General features: G+C 37.5%; 1 protein-coding gene and 1 long non-coding RNA gene across 4 annotated transcripts in view; one reads left to right on the top strand and one right to left on the bottom strand.

Moving 5' to 3' along the window:
- The window catches only part of TMC7 (transmembrane channel like 7), a 92481-nt gene that overhangs the window by 60813 nt on the left and 14844 nt on the right, over positions 1-16824 (bottom strand). The gene's annotated exons all lie outside the window — the stretch shown is intronic.
- Positions 1801-9853, top strand: LOC140497262 (uncharacterized). The gene is made up of 2 exons (XR_011964589.1): positions 1801-2535; positions 9793-9853. It is a non-coding gene; the product is annotated as an uncharacterized lncRNA (long non-coding RNA).

Genomic DNA, 16824 nt, shown 5'->3' with positions numbered 1-16824 from the left:
CACTGTTTGACAAAATCTGCTGGGAAAACTGGAAAACAGTATGATGGAAATGGGGCACAGACCAACATCTGACACCACATACCAGAATAAAGCCCAAATCGGTACAAATGGGTACAAAGGCTGATACTATAAACAAATTATAGAAGCAAAGAACAGTTTGTTTGCCAGATTTATGGAGAATAGAGAAATTTATGACCTAACAAAAGACAGAAAACATTATGAAGTGTAAAATGGATAATTTTGATTTTGTTAAATTGAAAAGTTTTTGCACAAATAAAGGCAATGCAACCAAGATTAGGAGGGAAGCAGAAAACTGGGAAGTTTTACAACCAGGGTCTGTGATGAAGGCCTCATTTCTAAAATATATAGAGAATTAAGTCAAATTTACAAGAATACAAATACAAGTCATTTCCCAACTGATAAATGGTCAATGGATATGAACAGGAAGTTTTCAGAGAAAGAAATTAAAGCTATCTATAGTCATATGAAAAAATGCTCTAAATCACTATTGATTAGAGATGCAAATCAAAACAGCTCTGAGGTACCAGCTCACACCTATCAGATTGGCTAACAAGACAAAACAGGAAGATGATAAATGTTGAAGAAGATGTAGGAGAGTTGGAACACTAATTCGTTGTTGGTGAAGCTGTGAACTGATTCAACCATTCTGGAGAGCAATTTGGAATTATATCTAAAGAGCTCTAAAAGTGTGTGTACCCTTTGACCCAGCAATATTGCTTCTTGGGCTGTATCCTAAAGAGATCATAAAAATGGGAAAAGGCCCCACATGTACAAAAATATTTATAGCAGCTCTCCTTGTGGTGGCCAAGGACTGGAAACTGAGGGGATGGTCATCAGCTAGAGAATGGCTGAACAAGTTGTGGTATATGAATGTAATGGAATACTATTATGCTATGAGAAATGACAAACAGGGGGACTTCACAAAAATCTGGAAAGACTTATATGAATTGATGCTGAAAGAAATGAGCAGAACCAGGAGAACATTATACACAATAACAGCCACAATGCGTGAGGACTGTTTTTGATAGACTTGGCCCTTCAGAGCTATGCAAAGATCTAAAACATTTCCAAAGGACTCATGATGTAAAATCGCATCCACATCCAGAGAAAGGACCATGGAACTGGAAAGTAGAATGAAGCAGACTGTTTTGTCTTTTGTTATGTTTCATTTTGTTTAATTTTTCACAAGCTTTCTGCCATTCATTTTAATTCTTATGTACAACATGACTAATGTGAAAATGTGTTTAATAAGAATGTACATGTGGTGCCCATAAAAGATTGCATGCCATTTTAGGGAAGGAGGAGAAAATTTAAAACTTATGGAGGTGATTGTTGAAAATTGAAAACAACTAAATAAATTTGGGGGGAAAAAAAAGCACCAACCTCTCAGGGTTGTTGGAAGGATCAAATGGGGTTGGAGTAATATATGGAAAGCACTCCATAAATTATGGCTATTATAATTATTGTTAAATGCTAAGAGTTTTATGTAAGATTGTTTTACATTTGATTACAATATTAGTTTTTGTTGATATTATGTTTACAATAAAAAGAGTTGTCTTTAAAAAAAGAGAAGCATGAAAAGGTAACAAGAAAAGGAAATCATGATGGACTTATTAGCGTTAAACTGTTTACATTCCTACATGGAAAGATAATATTTGTAACTCATAATACCTTTCTCATTATGCAGGTAGTTAGAAGAAGTATATATAGGCAGAGGGCACAGGTGTGAGTTAAATGTAAAAGGATGATATCTAAAAAATAAAATAAGGGGTGAGAGAGAGGAATGAGTGGGATAGACTTGGTGAAGACTCCTCAGATTGTGGTTTTCTCCCAAGGGTGAGGTGGGGCCTGGAGGCTCGGGGCTGCAGTGTTTTTGGAATAGAATAGTTCCATATAAGGTATAAAACTGTGTGGTGTACTGGGGTCTCAATGATTGGACAAAACTTGCGTAATTCCTCGATGTCTTCATTTCAAAGGGATTGGTTAGATCTCGTGTCTAGAATGTAAGACCATATCCTCAGCTAATGAGGATAATGGTCAGTGGGGGGGAGGAGGGACTTGCGTTAGGGTTTATAAATCACTGTCCTGATTTTTATCTTCGGCTTTCCTACTCCAGGTGAACTGCTGTGGGATTGTCCAGATTCTCGAGAATCGAATAAAACTCTTTTCTGTCATCACTTTGAGAGGCCTCTGAGTAATTGATTTATGTAGGGACCTGAGCCATCCCACACAGTTTGGGGGCTCGTCCGGGATCTGTGACTTTTCTGAGAGACGGCTGACAGCTCAGTCCAAGGACTTGGGCGCCCGTGGGGAGATTTCCCCATTGTCCTTGAAAGGAGCTGCCGGGCCTCCCTCTCTGCAAGGTAACGACCTGAAGCAGAGGAACTCAGTGAAGACAGAAAAGAATAGAGATAAGGACTCCAAAGACTCCAAAGCTGTGAAGTGTGTAAAAATGCCAACCGGTTGGTGTTGAAGTTTGCAGTCAGGCAACTTGTACGCGTATACAACCCAGCGGTAAGCGCGGGGGGGGGTCTGGGGGTCAATTCGTTGAGTCTTAGATAGACTCGGGGAGAAGGTGACGACTCCCAACCAAATTAGTGGACTGCGGGACCCCAGGGTGAAGGGCCCCCCCCAAAAACGTTTGCTGGGTGACTGTTGGTGACGGGCAACCCTCACCAGAGAGCTGGCAAGAGAAGCTAGCAAGGGAGCTAGCATAATTCGTTGAGTCTCAGACTCGGAGGTGTTGGCGACAACCCTCGACCAAAGGAGCCAGCAGGAGAAGCTAGCAAGGGAGCTAGCATAATTCGTTGAGTCTCAGACTCGGAGGTGTTGGCGACAACCCTCGACCAAAATGGGACAAAAGCAGTCCAGGAATAGAGCTTCGGAGTGGAGTCAGGAAGAGATACCGGTAAATAGTCCCTTGGGAAACCGATTACAAAATTGGCATGAATTACCAAAATTATAGAGAAAAGAATGTAGAAGAAGATGATTAAGTACTGTTGTTTCATATGGGGTGAAAAGACATTGGAGGAGGAGGAGGCACAATCTGGCCCAAATATGGTTCCTCCGAGGACTGGGTGTGACAAAAATTTAAACCTATATGTCCTATTCTATTCTGTTAAATGTTTTGTCTGTATATGTTGTGTTGGTATTTCTGTGTGAATGAAAGTCTGTGTGTCTCTGTTTTTATCTGATAAGGTTGTAAATTTAGCCAGCCAGCCAGCAGGAGCAGAAAGGCTGAGCTGAACTGTCCTTGAAATTCCTGTTACTCCCTTTCTTCAACCCCTCCAGACTAGTTTCAGAGGGGTGGAGGGACAAGGAGGGAGAGAAAAAAAAAAAAATTCTTTTTCCCTCAGACCTAAGAGGCATGCTAGCAACCAATTAACCATTTCCTGCCTCACCCAAAAGAAGAAATTTTAGTGTAATGGGAAATAACAGAAAGTTAAGTGAATTCATTCTGGTCGTATTTGGAATTGTGAATAGGTGAAATGTGTCATTCTTAATTTAATGCTTCAGATAGGTTAGAATTTATTAAAGTTTGGTGGAAGTAAGCAGAAGATTAGAAAGTAAAAAAAATCTCAAGTAAGCAACTTAGAGCTGAGAGTTTTGGATTTAGGTTTAATTAGATCAATATATTTGATGCCAGACAATGTATTTAAAGTAAAAAGATAATAAGTTTAGGTTTTTCTTTTTCTTTGCAGGGTGGGAGGGCCAGAAAGGGGTGGCCTTGGGAATCCTGGCACAAATAAGAGGAGGGCAGAGACACCCAGCAGCATTTCTGCCAAAAATGTTAGCTCCATTAACAAAAGGATAGGTATTTGTTAGATGCAACATTAATCTAATAGATTGGGGTTTTAAAAAGATGTAATAGAAATTTGATAATTTGAAACTTAAAAAGAGCTGAATAGGTTAATGGCTTCTTTTAAGTTTTAAGTAAACTTAAATAAGTTTAAATTTTTAGGTAATCCATCTAAATATTGTATTAGAAATTGCGTTGTTAAGCTAGTTTGTGAATTGGTTAAAAAGAGTTGTTATGAATTGTTTTTTTGTAAGAGTTTTCTTGTTGTAGCATTCTTATTAAGAAAATGAGAATGCTTTAAAAATGTACGGGTATATATATATATAGGTGTGATTTTCAAGCCTGTTTCATCTGAGCATGTATTATGTTAAAAGTTTATTTCTGTTGTTGAAAAGGAAATTTTAGCTAAAATTGTTTTTGCCATGAATCAAGCATTTACTCTAAAGTTATTTTTGTAAAAGAAAGTTTATGGGCAAATATGAAAAGGCTGTGGGTTTAGGTCTTGTGATTTCTGTCAATTAGTTTCAAGGGGATTGTGATAAATTGTAAACTGTTCATAAGAGAAGACATATTTGCTGTATTAAGAAATACTTTGTAAAATCTTTCGTATGGGTTTTTGAAAGGCCTATCCAATTCGTATTTGTAAGTTACAAAAGTGGGAATAATTTAGTTTCTCTAATAGGGTATGAAAATGCAGTTGATGCCATCTGAAATTTATTGTTCGGGTTCATAGCTAAAACAATTTGTTATCACTTATAAAAATTATGTTTGCCATTTGTAATTCTAATGCTAAAGCCTAAAGCTGGTACACTGTGTGAATATGTGGGGGAAAGAAGCAGTCCTCAGGCTAGTAACAAGTACAGCCCCAGCAGCTGAGGAGATTGTATATAGAACTTGCTTTGGCGAGAATTTGAAAATGTATAAGAAATGATCTTCAGTGATTGGCTCTTTAGGGCAAATTTAAGATCTAAGAAGTAAATAAAATCCCTGGGGACATTCTTTCTAAATCTAATGAGAATAGATATTGTATCATTGTTACACAGAACAAAATTGGGATTCAAAGTTAGCTGTAATTGTATTTTATTTACAGGGGGATTCAAGGAAAGGAATCCCTTATAAAAAGGGGGGGGGGGGGCCAGGTGGTCTGGGAGCTCCAGGAATGGTCTTGATGGGAGTGGCCAGTAAACTGGAGATTTGGACTGATAGAATTAAGAGTGGGAAGTAGAATAGACTTGGGTATAGTGATAAGAGTGGACCTTAGGAGAGCCGGTTCATGTGGAAAAACCAAGGAGTTTTCAAGGTGAGGTTTTCCAAGGCCTTTAGACAAATGGGACTAAAACTTTTTGGGGTAATGGACAAAGGTCCCAACTTGGAGTGAGATCTTTACAGGTTACAAAATGATGTAAAAGCAATTAGTATTAAAACAATTAACTGAATCAATTACTGAGACTAAATCAGAGGCATCTTCAGTTTGGGGAAAGAATTTCAGTCTAATTTTCTTAGAGGTAGGTAGCCTCTGGTAATATTTGGCATTGAAAGTTAAATGATTGTTTTGATTTGAATTCATTGCATGAACATAAAAATTCAAGTTAGTGTTTGAACTTATCACATGTGTAGCTCATTCTTTTAGATTGAGCAGGGTTAGAAAGGGATAAAGTAGTTTGGGAAACAGATATAAATCTATTAGAGCAATGACTTATGATTGTTATTCAATCAGGAACTAGAACATGTATAGGAAGGCATGTAGGCTACTTAGACCTGCTTCAAAGATGTTCCTTGGCCAATGTGAAATTAGTCATGTCTGAAACTGATTATTGGAGCTTGCTATTTTAAGATTTTTGTGGGACTATTAACTGACTGTTCTTCTGAGTCTAACTCCAGGTGTGGATAGCAAGAGAGGTGGTCTGAGCCACTGATCCATGATGCCAATAAGCCTGTGAGATGCTGGTATGAACTGCAAAAAGGTGATCTCATGGGAAGGTAGGGAGAGCGACTGTTCAGTCTGGGCTGAGGTAGGATTTTCCTGACTCAATTTCCCCACTGACACCTGGCAGACTTGAAGCCTGGCTGAATGCCAGTTGACAACCTACTCCTGCCTGGAACTGACGTGAAGTAAGGGAGATGTTTCCCTGCAATGTCCCTACTCTTAGTGGCAAATTCCTAAAATCAGAAGTTTTGTAAGTAATAATACCAGATCTGTTGAATAATAGATTGTTGGTAGGGGAACATCTGAGGTTAAGTCTAACATTGAGCTAACAGGTTTAGGACTTTAGAACAACAACAATAAGTTAGGGTCCTCTAATTCTTAGTAATGGTGTGGAGATGATTAGGTTAAGGGCTTATGAGGCTAGCATGCATAGTTATTATTTTGTCCTAGTTGGTTAATGCTAAATGAAAAATGGTTTGTAGACTATATTGTAAATGCTTTAAAAGAAGCATCACATGATCAGAAGTTGGAATTGTTTTATGATGTGATATGCACTGTGTTAAGAATGATTATTTATTGTATTTATATAAGTACTGGAGCCTGGTGTTGACTCCTTAGTGAAATCTCATCTTCCTAATGAGGGAATGAATAATGACTTGCTGTGAAATGTAGAAGCTGCATTTTAACGTGAATTTCTTATTTTTCTTTAAAAAAAAAAAAATGATAATTTGTCAAAGTTTCAATTTCGATTTTTGTAAGAATGATAGGATTGGTAATCTAAGATGGTATTAAGTTCAATTCTGTAGGAGAGTGGACATCTGGATTTCTACAAGAAGATAAAGAAAAGAAGATGCTGAGATGCTGTGCTGACGACTGTTTGAAGGAGCATCCAGATCAGAAAATTGCATAAGATGATATTTCTCCCCAGACTGCTGTATGAGATGGAACCTCTAAATGGACAGTTCATTAATTTAAATCTCTGTATCTGTACTTATGACAAGGGGACTGCCCCCCTGTAATTTGCTAATGCGTCAGTCAACTTTGCTTTCTTCCCATATTCATATAAAAAGGAAGATAGATGAAGGGAAGGATTCATAAGGGAAAGAATGTGAAGAGGTATTTATTGATTGGATTTAGGTATGGAAAAAGGAAAAATAAGAGGAGGGGAGGAATATGGGTAAGTTGAACCTTGAACTATCTATTCCCCCATACCAATTTAGAAAATGTTTAGCATGATTGGGAAGCCAGTAGACAAAGTTATGGAAGGTTATTGCATTTAAAATTTTAAAGTTGTTTACTTTCATTTATAATTATTGCTATTAGTTAATAACTCTCAAGCTTCATGCTTGGAGACACACTTTGTCAGTATTAAAGCTCCATTTGAAGCGTGTGTGAGAACACACAGAATTTGGAAAAGGATGGCCAACTTGCATACAGGCTGTGGCAGCCACTGCCCTCCTAGTAGAAGAAAGTAGAAAAATCACTTTTGGAGGCTGTTTGATTGTGAGTGTACCTCATCAGGTGCGATCTATCTTAAATCAGAGAGCTGGGAGATGGCTGACAGATTCAAGAATTTTAAAGTATGAGGCCATATTATTAGAAAAGGATGATTTAATACTGTCCCAAGACCATAACCTTAATCCAGCTAGTTTTCTGTCAGCCTCACCCGAGGAGCCTGTAAATTTGGAACACTGCTGTTTGGATATAACTGATTATCAGACAAAAGTGCGGGAGGATTTACAAGAATCCCCTTTGTTTGAGGGAGTGAATTGGTTTATAGATGGGTCCTCCCGGGTGATAGAAGGAAAGAGACAGAATGGGTGTGCCATAATAGATGGAGATAGAAGTTCTCTAGTACAAGCTAGTAGCTTACCTAAGACTTGGTCAGCACAAACTTGTGAACTGTATGCTTTGCATCAAGCTTTAAAATTATTAGAAGGGAAAGAAGGATCTATATATACAGACTCTAAGTATGTTTGGGGAGTAGCACATGTTTTTGGAAAAATTTGGGAAGAAAGAGGAATGGTAAATAGTAAGGGAAAGGAACTAGCTCATACCACCCTACTGACTAAAGTATTGAGTAGTTTACTGTTGCCCAAAGCAATTGCTATTGTGCATGTGAAAGGACATCAAATAGGGAATACCTTTGAGGCTAGAGGTAATCGCCTTGCTGATGAGGAAGCGAGGAAGGCTGGGGAAAAGGAACCTGGACAGACTGCAATGTTGGTATTAATTCCTACTTTGCCTCCCAATCTCCCCTCCCCATCCTATACTCAGGAAGAGAAGAAAAAGGCTCAAGACTTGGGAGCCAAGGAGACAGAAGGAGGGCGCTGGTTTCTCCCGGATGGCCGTGAGGTACTGACCAAGGCAGGGATGAGACGAGTCTTGCAATACCTACATCAAGGTAGTCATTGGGATGTCCAAAACCTGTGTGATGCTGTATTGACCAAGTTTGTGTCACCGGGCTTATACACACTGGCCAGACAATTGGTGGAGGGTTGTCTGATTTGTTGAAGGACGAATAATACTGCTCAACGCCACCCCCCCCAAAGGGGGCAGGCCCCCGGGATACAGACCCTTCCAAAGCATTCAGGTGGACTTCACCGAACTACCATCAGTGGGCAGTCTCAAATACCTGCTAGTCATAGTAGATCACCTGACCTCATGGGTAGAAGCCTTTCCCTTATCACGAGCTACTGCCTCCTCAGTTAGTAAGATATTATTGGAACAGATAATTCCACGGTATGGCATGGTGGAGAGGATAGATTCGGACCAAGGCACTCACTTTACTGCCAAGGTTTTGCAGTCATTAATAAAAGCACTGGAGATTACTTGGGAGTTTCACACTCCCTGGCATTCTCCTTCCTCAGGCAAAGTAGAAAGAATGAATCAGGGAAACAGCATCCAGGGGTTCCTCTATATGATGATCTAGCAAAAAGAAAGAGGAACATCGACACCTCCCTCACTCAGACTGGAAATGCAAATGGGTGGGGCGATACTTGGCCTCCTGAGAGGATAATCAGAGAGTATGGGCCTGCAACTTGGGCTCAAGATGGGAGCTGGGGTTATAGAACCCCTATATATCTATTAAACAGACTAATCAGACTTCAAGCAGTAGTTGAAATTATAACCAATCAAACAGCAAAGGCTTTGGACTTACTGGCTGATCAAGCCACACAAACTAGGGAAGCAGTACTGCAACATAGATTAATCTTGCAGAAGAAGGAGGAATTTGTGGGAAGCTCAATTTATCTACATGTTGCTTAAAAATTGATGATAATGGAAGGATAGTGAAAGAGATCACCAAAAATATGAGGAAGGTTGCTCATGTTCCCATACAAACTTGGGGCTCCCCTTTCAATACATCCTGGTGGTCCTGGTTTGAGGGGAGCTGGTGGAAGAGGTTACTGTGGTTTGGCCTTATAGCAATTAGTGGTATTGTATTACTTCCTATTTGTCTACCTTGTTTGATTTCACTAATTACTAAAATAGTTAGAAATTCTTTACTAAAATTTGTTAGAGTAGAAGAAAGGACTGAAGGAGCCATTCGACTGATGATATTAAAAAAGGAAGGTTGGGTACCTGTGGAGACAAGAGACATGAATGATCCTGATTGGGATGAGGAGATTAATAGACAGTGTGAGATTATGTTACAGAACTTTGGTTAAAACATCCGTGAGAAGTCTTCAGGCTGATAAAATAAGAGGAGGGATTGAGTGGGATAGACTTGGTGAAGACTCCTCAGATTGTGGTTTTCTCCCAAGGGTGAGGTGGGGCCTGGAGGCTCGGGGCTGCAGTGTTTTTGGAATAGAATAGTTCCATATAAGGTATAAAACTGTGTGGTGTACTGGGGTCTCAATGATTGGACAAAACTTGCGTAATTCCTCGATGTCTTCATTTCAAAGGGATTGGTTAGATCTCGTGTCTAGAATGTAAGACCATATCCTCAGCTAATGAGGATAATGGTCAGTGGGGGGGAGGAGGGACTTGCGTTAGGGTTTATAAATCACTGTCCTGATTTTTATCTTCGGCTTTCCTACTCCAGGTGAACTGCTGTGGGATTGTCCAGATTCTCGAGAATCGAATAAAACTCTTTTCTGTCATCACTTTGAGAGGCCTCTGAGTAATTGATTTATGTAGGGACCTGAGCCATCCCACACAGGAATGTATTGGGAGAAAGAGAGCGGTAGAATGTGGTAAATTATCTCACATAAAAGAGGTCAGAAAAAGCCTTTACACTGGAGGAGAAGAGGAGAGAAATGAGAGGGAGTAAGTGAACCTTACTCTCATCAGAATTGGCTCAAAGAGGGAATAACACACACACTCAACTGAGTACAGAGATCTATCTTACCCTACAGGAACGTATGGGGGAAGAGGATAAGAGAAGGTGAGGTGATAGAAGGGGAGGCAGTTTGAAGGAGGGTGTAGTCAGAAACAAAACACTTTTGAGGAGGGACAGAGTGAAAGGAGAGAGAGAAAAGAATAAACAAATGGGGGAGGGAAGGAGGAGGCTGGGAACAGGATAGGATAGAGGGAAATATAGTTAGTTTTTCACAACGTAGCTATCACGGAAGTGTTTTGCATATATATACATATATATATATACACGCATATATATATATACACACACACACATATAACCTATATGGAATAGCTTGCATTCTCAATGAGAAGGAGTGGGAAGGGAGGACGGGAGAGAATTTGGAACTAAAGTTTTAAAAATGAATGTTAAAATCGTTTTTACATGCAACTGAGGAAAAATAAAACACTAAATAAAAATTTTCTAAAACAATGTGTACATGCCCATCTTGTAGATAACACCATTAGACTGAAGTTCTGCTTTTATAAGGTCAGAATTGCCTTGCCTCCAGGTTAATTTGAGAACCCAATACTGTGTGGACCAACCTTGTGCTCAAAGTTGAATAGCCTCAGATAGAAACAATGGTGTATAAAAAAGTAACTAGGTTACAGCAAAGTGGATCCTCCCGAGCCTCCTTTCCTGAGGGGAAAAAAAATAAACAAAAAGAACAAGGGAACTTGGTGAAGTCAATCTAAGTCTCCAGATGCTGAGCAAAAACAAAAACAAAAAAAAAGAGCAAATAGCGGTGTCAAGGCTGCCCCAGAACCTAAAATCACCTCCCTCATGAAGTGAAATGGTGAGATTGACAACCCTCTGATTGTTTCAACAGACAAGCAGAATGGGGCTGTAAAAGGGAGGAAAATGGCTAGATTCCCTTTAAAAACTGAGAGAAAGATTAAAAGGCTGTAAGGGAGGAAATTGACTCAGATGGGTGGAGTTAGTAGGTAAGCAAGAAAAATCACACTGCTTCAGGGCAAAAACAAGCTCTTTATAGGAATTTCAAATTAACCTTTATTTAACATAGCTAGACTTTGGGGCATGGATTTAATCTGTATGAAAAAAGACAAAATATACTTAATAACCTTAGTTAGTGATCATAGACCCAGGAATTGGAAACCTCACATTGTTTCATTCCTTGCCAGTATCATAAAGCTTCACTTACTCTCAAAATCTCAAGATTCCATCTCTTCCTTTCTACTACCTCCCCCACCTCGTAGGCAGAACAAAGTTATTTAATTTGTTTTTCTTTTTAATAATGCAAGATTACTGGACTTGTAACATTATACAGTATTCCAGGCTGTGGCCTTGGAAAAAAATGGAAACAAAAAATTCAGTTTCAGCTAATCATGGGTCAATGTTTTGATAGTGCATTTTCCTGAATGATTTTTAAAAATGTATTAAATGCTATATTCTAGTGACTATTCTAAGCACTATTGATACAAGTAATAATAATAGCAATCTTATTTAATTTTCATCCCGGGAGATAGATCCATTTTACAAATGAGGAAAGTGAATCAGACTGAACTTAAGTGACTTGCTCAGTGTCACACAGCTAGTAAATGTTTGAGGATTTTGAATTCTAATCTTCGTTGTTCCAAACTAAATGCTTGGTCCACGGCACCACCTAAGTTGCTATCAAGGAAATAACAGCAACATATTATAAAGATCACATCATGCAGGATTGGCTCACTATTAGGAAAACTATAAGCATAATTGACTATATCAATGACAAAAAGTATTATTTTAATAGACTGATATTAATTTAATAAATATTTTAATAATTTATTTAAAATATATTTTAATAGATTAAAATAATTTTAATATTTTATTAGATTAATTATTTAATAGAAAAGCATACACTTTCCATTTCTATTTTTAAAAATTTAGAAAGCACAGGGATAAATAGAGTTTTCCTCAAAAATGATAAATGTATTATCTATCTTAAACCAAGAGCAAGTATTATCTGTAATGGGGATAACCCTTTCCAAAAAGATTACTGGTGAAGGGGATTTCCATTATCACCATTACTATATCACCATTACTTACTGTGACAGCAATAAGCCAAGAAAAACACACTGAAGGATAAGCATGAGCAATGAGTAAATAAACCTATCACACTTTGCAGAGAACCCCAGAGTCAACTAAAAAGCTAATTAAAATAATTAACAACTTCAGCAGAGTTGCAAGATATAAAACAAATCATTAGCATGTTTGTATATTACCAACAAAACCCAGCAAGTAGAGATAGAAAGAGAAATTCCATTTAAAATAACTCCAGGTAGCAAAAAATACTTGGGAGTCTTACCGGCTAAGACACACACAGGAACTGTATGAACATAAATAATTACAAAACACTCTTCACACAAAGACAGATCTAAAAAACCTAGAGAAATATTAATTGCTCTTGGGTAGGCTGAACCAATATAACAAAAATGACAATACTACCTTAATTAATTTACTTGTTCAATTTCATACCAATCGAATTACCAAAGAATTACTTTACAGAGCTAGAAAAAAATCATAACAAAATTCATCTGCAAGAATAAAAGGGAATCAATTTTTCAAATATGAAAGGTGACTAGCAGTACTACATTTCATACAACCCTATAAACCTGTAATTACCAAAACAATTTGGTAAGAAATAGAGAGCTTGATCAGTAGAACAGATTATTCACACAATACACAAAAGCAAATGAGCACAGTAACCTAGTATTTAATAAACCCAAAGATCCCAACTACTTGTACAAGAATTCACTATCTGACAAAAAAACCACTGGGAAAACTGTAAAATAGTCTGGCAGAAACTAGGCATAGATCAACAACTCAAGACATATACCAAGATAAACTCAAAATGGGTATATAATTTAGAAATAAAAGGTGATACAAGCAAATTAGTGAAGCGTGGAAGAAATTTCCTGACAGATCTATGCATAGGGGAATAGTTCATAACTAATCAAGAGATAGAAAACCTCACAAGAAGCAAAATGGATAATTCTGATAGCATAAAATTAAAAGTTTTACAAACAAAACTAATACAGCTAAAATTAGAAGAAAAGAAGGAAAGTGAGGCAAAATACTTTGTAACAAGTTTCTCTGATAAAGGTCTAATTTCTCAAATATATAGGAAACTGCTTTGAAAGAATAAGAGCTATTCCCCAAATGATAACAAGTCAAATGATATCAGTAGGCAGTTTTCAGAGAAAAATAAAAACTGTCAATAGACACATTAAAAAAAAATCCTACAAATCACTAATAATTGAAGAACTACAAAATTAAAACAATTCTGAGGTACCATCTGATACCCAACAGATTGTCTAAGATGTCAAAAAAGGAAAATAAGAAATACTGGAGGGAATGTGGGAAAATATATACTAACATTCTGTTAATGAAGTTACGAACCAGTCCAACCAGTGTGGAAAGCAAGTTGGAACCATTCCCAAAAATTATTGTACTGTGCATAGTCTTTGACCCAGTGATGCTACCACTAGTTCTATACCTCAAAGAGATCAAGAAAGAGAAAAGGGGCTGATATTTGCAAAGATATTAATAGCATCTTTTTGTGGTAGCAAAGAATTGAAAACAGAAGGAATGCCCAACAATTGGGGAATGGTTGAACAAGTTATCATCTATGAATGTGATGAAACACTATTGTATTGTAAGAAATGATCAAGTGAATGATTTCAGAAAAACCTAGGAAGATTTGTATAAACTGATACAAACTGAAGTGACAGATCCAGAACATTTTATACAGAAACAACAGTATTGTAAAGATAATCAACTCTGAAAGACTTAGTAATTCTGATCAACACAATGACCCACCACAATTGCAAAAGTCTCAGAAGAAAATATGCTTCACTCTGCTTTCTCTCTTTTTTTGCTTATTTTTTGTTCTTGGAACACAGCTAATGCAGAAATTTGTTTTGCATGTCAAAACATACAAAAGGGCCTTATTTTTCCTGCCTTCTCAGTAGGTGGGTGAGGAAGACAATTTGGAACTGAAAATACAATTGAAAAAATTAAATGATATTAATTTAAAAAAAAGAAATTTCTTACTTTTAAAAAAGAAAAGCTGTAAGTAGTTAGGAATATTTAATGGCTTGCATTTAAAATTGGCAATTATTTTCTTATTTGATCCTCACAACTCTGGGAGGTAGGTGCTATTATTATCCTTCCCATTCTACTGATGAAGATACTGAGGCAAAAAGAAGCTAAATGACTTGCCCAGGGTCACACAGCTAGTAAGTGGCTAAGGCTAGATATGCACTCAAATCTTCCTAACTCCAGGCCCAGTGCTCTATCCACTGTAACATCCAACTAGATTTGGAGATTTCTATAAACTCAATTTTATTCTGTTCTTGTTTGAATGCAGAAATACTTGTTAACTGTTGCTTTTATTAGAGAATAAGAAAAAATGTAAGCTATTAATAAAAGATTCCACTCATCCTTTGCCATAATATGACTTGCAGTAACTTTCTCTTACTAATCATAGCTCTGCCAGAATAAATCTGCCACTTCATGATCTTTCCAACTTTTTAAGACTTCTAACACCTGACCTTTCAGTTACAGGTCATCCTGGCTACTCTTCCCTGGACAGGCTTCATTTAATTAGTGTTCCTGTAGATGTGGGACATCCAAAAGTGAGCATAATATTGTAGATGTGACCTGAGCAGTGAAAGGTACAAGAAGACCATACCCCTTTTGTTCTGGACATTGTATCTCTATTAAAGCAACCTAAGACTGCATTGGCTTTTTGGGCAGCAATGTCATGCCCTTGATTTATATGGACCTTGCTGTTCTCAAACCACCCCTACTCAACAATCAGGTCTTCTTTCCATAAAGGATTTGATCTACCAGCCCAGCTCAATCAAACATCATCATCACCACATTTATGTAGTGTTTACCATGTGCCAAATACTGTGCTAAGTACTTTACAAATATTATCTAATTTGATGCTCACAAGTACCCTATGAGTTGGGTACTATTATATATTATTTTACAGTTGAAGAAACTGATGTGGAGGTTAAGTGACTTGCTCAGAGTTACTAAGTCAGTAAGTGTTTGAGGCTGGATTTGAACTCAGGTCTTCCTGACTCTTATCTAATTGGAGGCCACCTAGACCATACAGTTCTCCCCCACTGTGTACTTGACCCTCTATTTGTATCATTGAGTTTGGAACCTCAAAACAGAAACTTACATTTCTTTTTCATAAATTTCTTCCTGTGACCCAGCTGTTCAGGAATGGCTAACCAAGTTGTGGTATAGAAATTTAACGACTGGGTTGTACAAAAAAATGAGTATGATGACTCCTATGAACTCATTTATGCAATGTGAAATAAGTAGAATCTGGCAAACAATGTACACAGTGATTACAGCAATGTAAATGGGAAACAATAACCACAAAATGATAAATATAGAATGCTTCCAAATTTATCATAATCAAACTTGATCCCAGACCATCGATATAAAAAGACACATCTCTCATGCTTCTTTGCAGGTGACTATTGGTGTAGAAAACTACATATAACAGAAGATTTTTCCAGAATGATGGTTAGTTTTGCTGAACTATTTCCTCTTTTTATTCTTTCATTTGTGGGATGACTCTGGGAAGAAGAGGGATACACTGGAATATACAGGTAATATGAAATAAAAAACTATCAATACAATTTATTCTGTTTTAAACTTCATCCTGTTCATTTCAATACAGGGTCTGTGGCCCAAGAAAAGGGAAACATGGAGTAGTATGGTGTTGTGGGAAAGACATGATGTAGGGGCCAAAGGAATTGTGTTCCAATCCTACATATAAGAGTCATTTAAGCTCTATGGATCCTCATGGGAAAAAAAATGGAGAGCAATGGATCAGAGGACCTGACATCCAAGGTATTTTCCAGGTCTAAATCAATGACCTTTGCTTGTACTTAGCTGTCAGGGACAGCCAAATATTCTTTTGGTCCCTACCTCTACAGACAAGTTCTTGCCCAGTTCTCTTGTTTCTTTTTTGAGAAGCCAAAAGCAATACCTGTAACCAGTTATCTAAATCAAAGTGGGAACTCTTGTTCTACAGGAATACAAGCCATCTTGGCAACCTTAAGTGCCAGGAAATATATGTGATGCCTAACCAGAAGGGTTTGGTATTTCTTGGACATTCTGAGCAGATACTATATCTGAAGAGAGAGGTCTTCCTCTTTCCAAAATACGTAGTAAATCAGATTAAAAATCAACCATACCCACACATAGGAAGTGATAGCAGTGCTTTATGTGTAATCAATTCCCTTAAATTCCCTAAAATCATGATTTCAGAGATATGAGATAATACAGTCCTAGGGTTGCCAACATTTTAGCAATATTAGTAATATTACCATATCATGGTAGTGTTTTAAGATCTATAAAACTCTTCCATTGCCCTTCCCCCCCTCCTGTCTTGAAGCAGGTCATTCATGATTATCCCCATTTTAAAGATGAAAAAACTGAACTTCAAAAGAGATGAAACGTCCATAACGCAGCCAGTAAATTACCAGAGTCAATGTTCTATCCACTAAATTAAATGACAGGCAAAAAGTTTTGACAGGCCACTATCCTAATATCTCTAAATATCATCTTTAAATTTGTTCTGAATACTTATTTTCCACAGTGCATGAGAACTACCAGAATGGAACCCCAAAATAAAATTAGTGAATTTCCCTAAACAGTGGGAGGAATAATAAAAACCAGTCAAAGCTC

This window comes from Notamacropus eugenii, chromosome 3, assembly GCF_028372415.1.
Source record: "Notamacropus eugenii isolate mMacEug1 chromosome 3, mMacEug1.pri_v2, whole genome shotgun sequence".
NCBI classification, from domain to species: domain Eukaryota; kingdom Metazoa; phylum Chordata; class Mammalia; order Diprotodontia; family Macropodidae; genus Notamacropus; species Notamacropus eugenii.
Note: the sequence above shows the minus strand (reverse complement) of the source record. Positions and strands in the feature narration are given on the sequence as shown.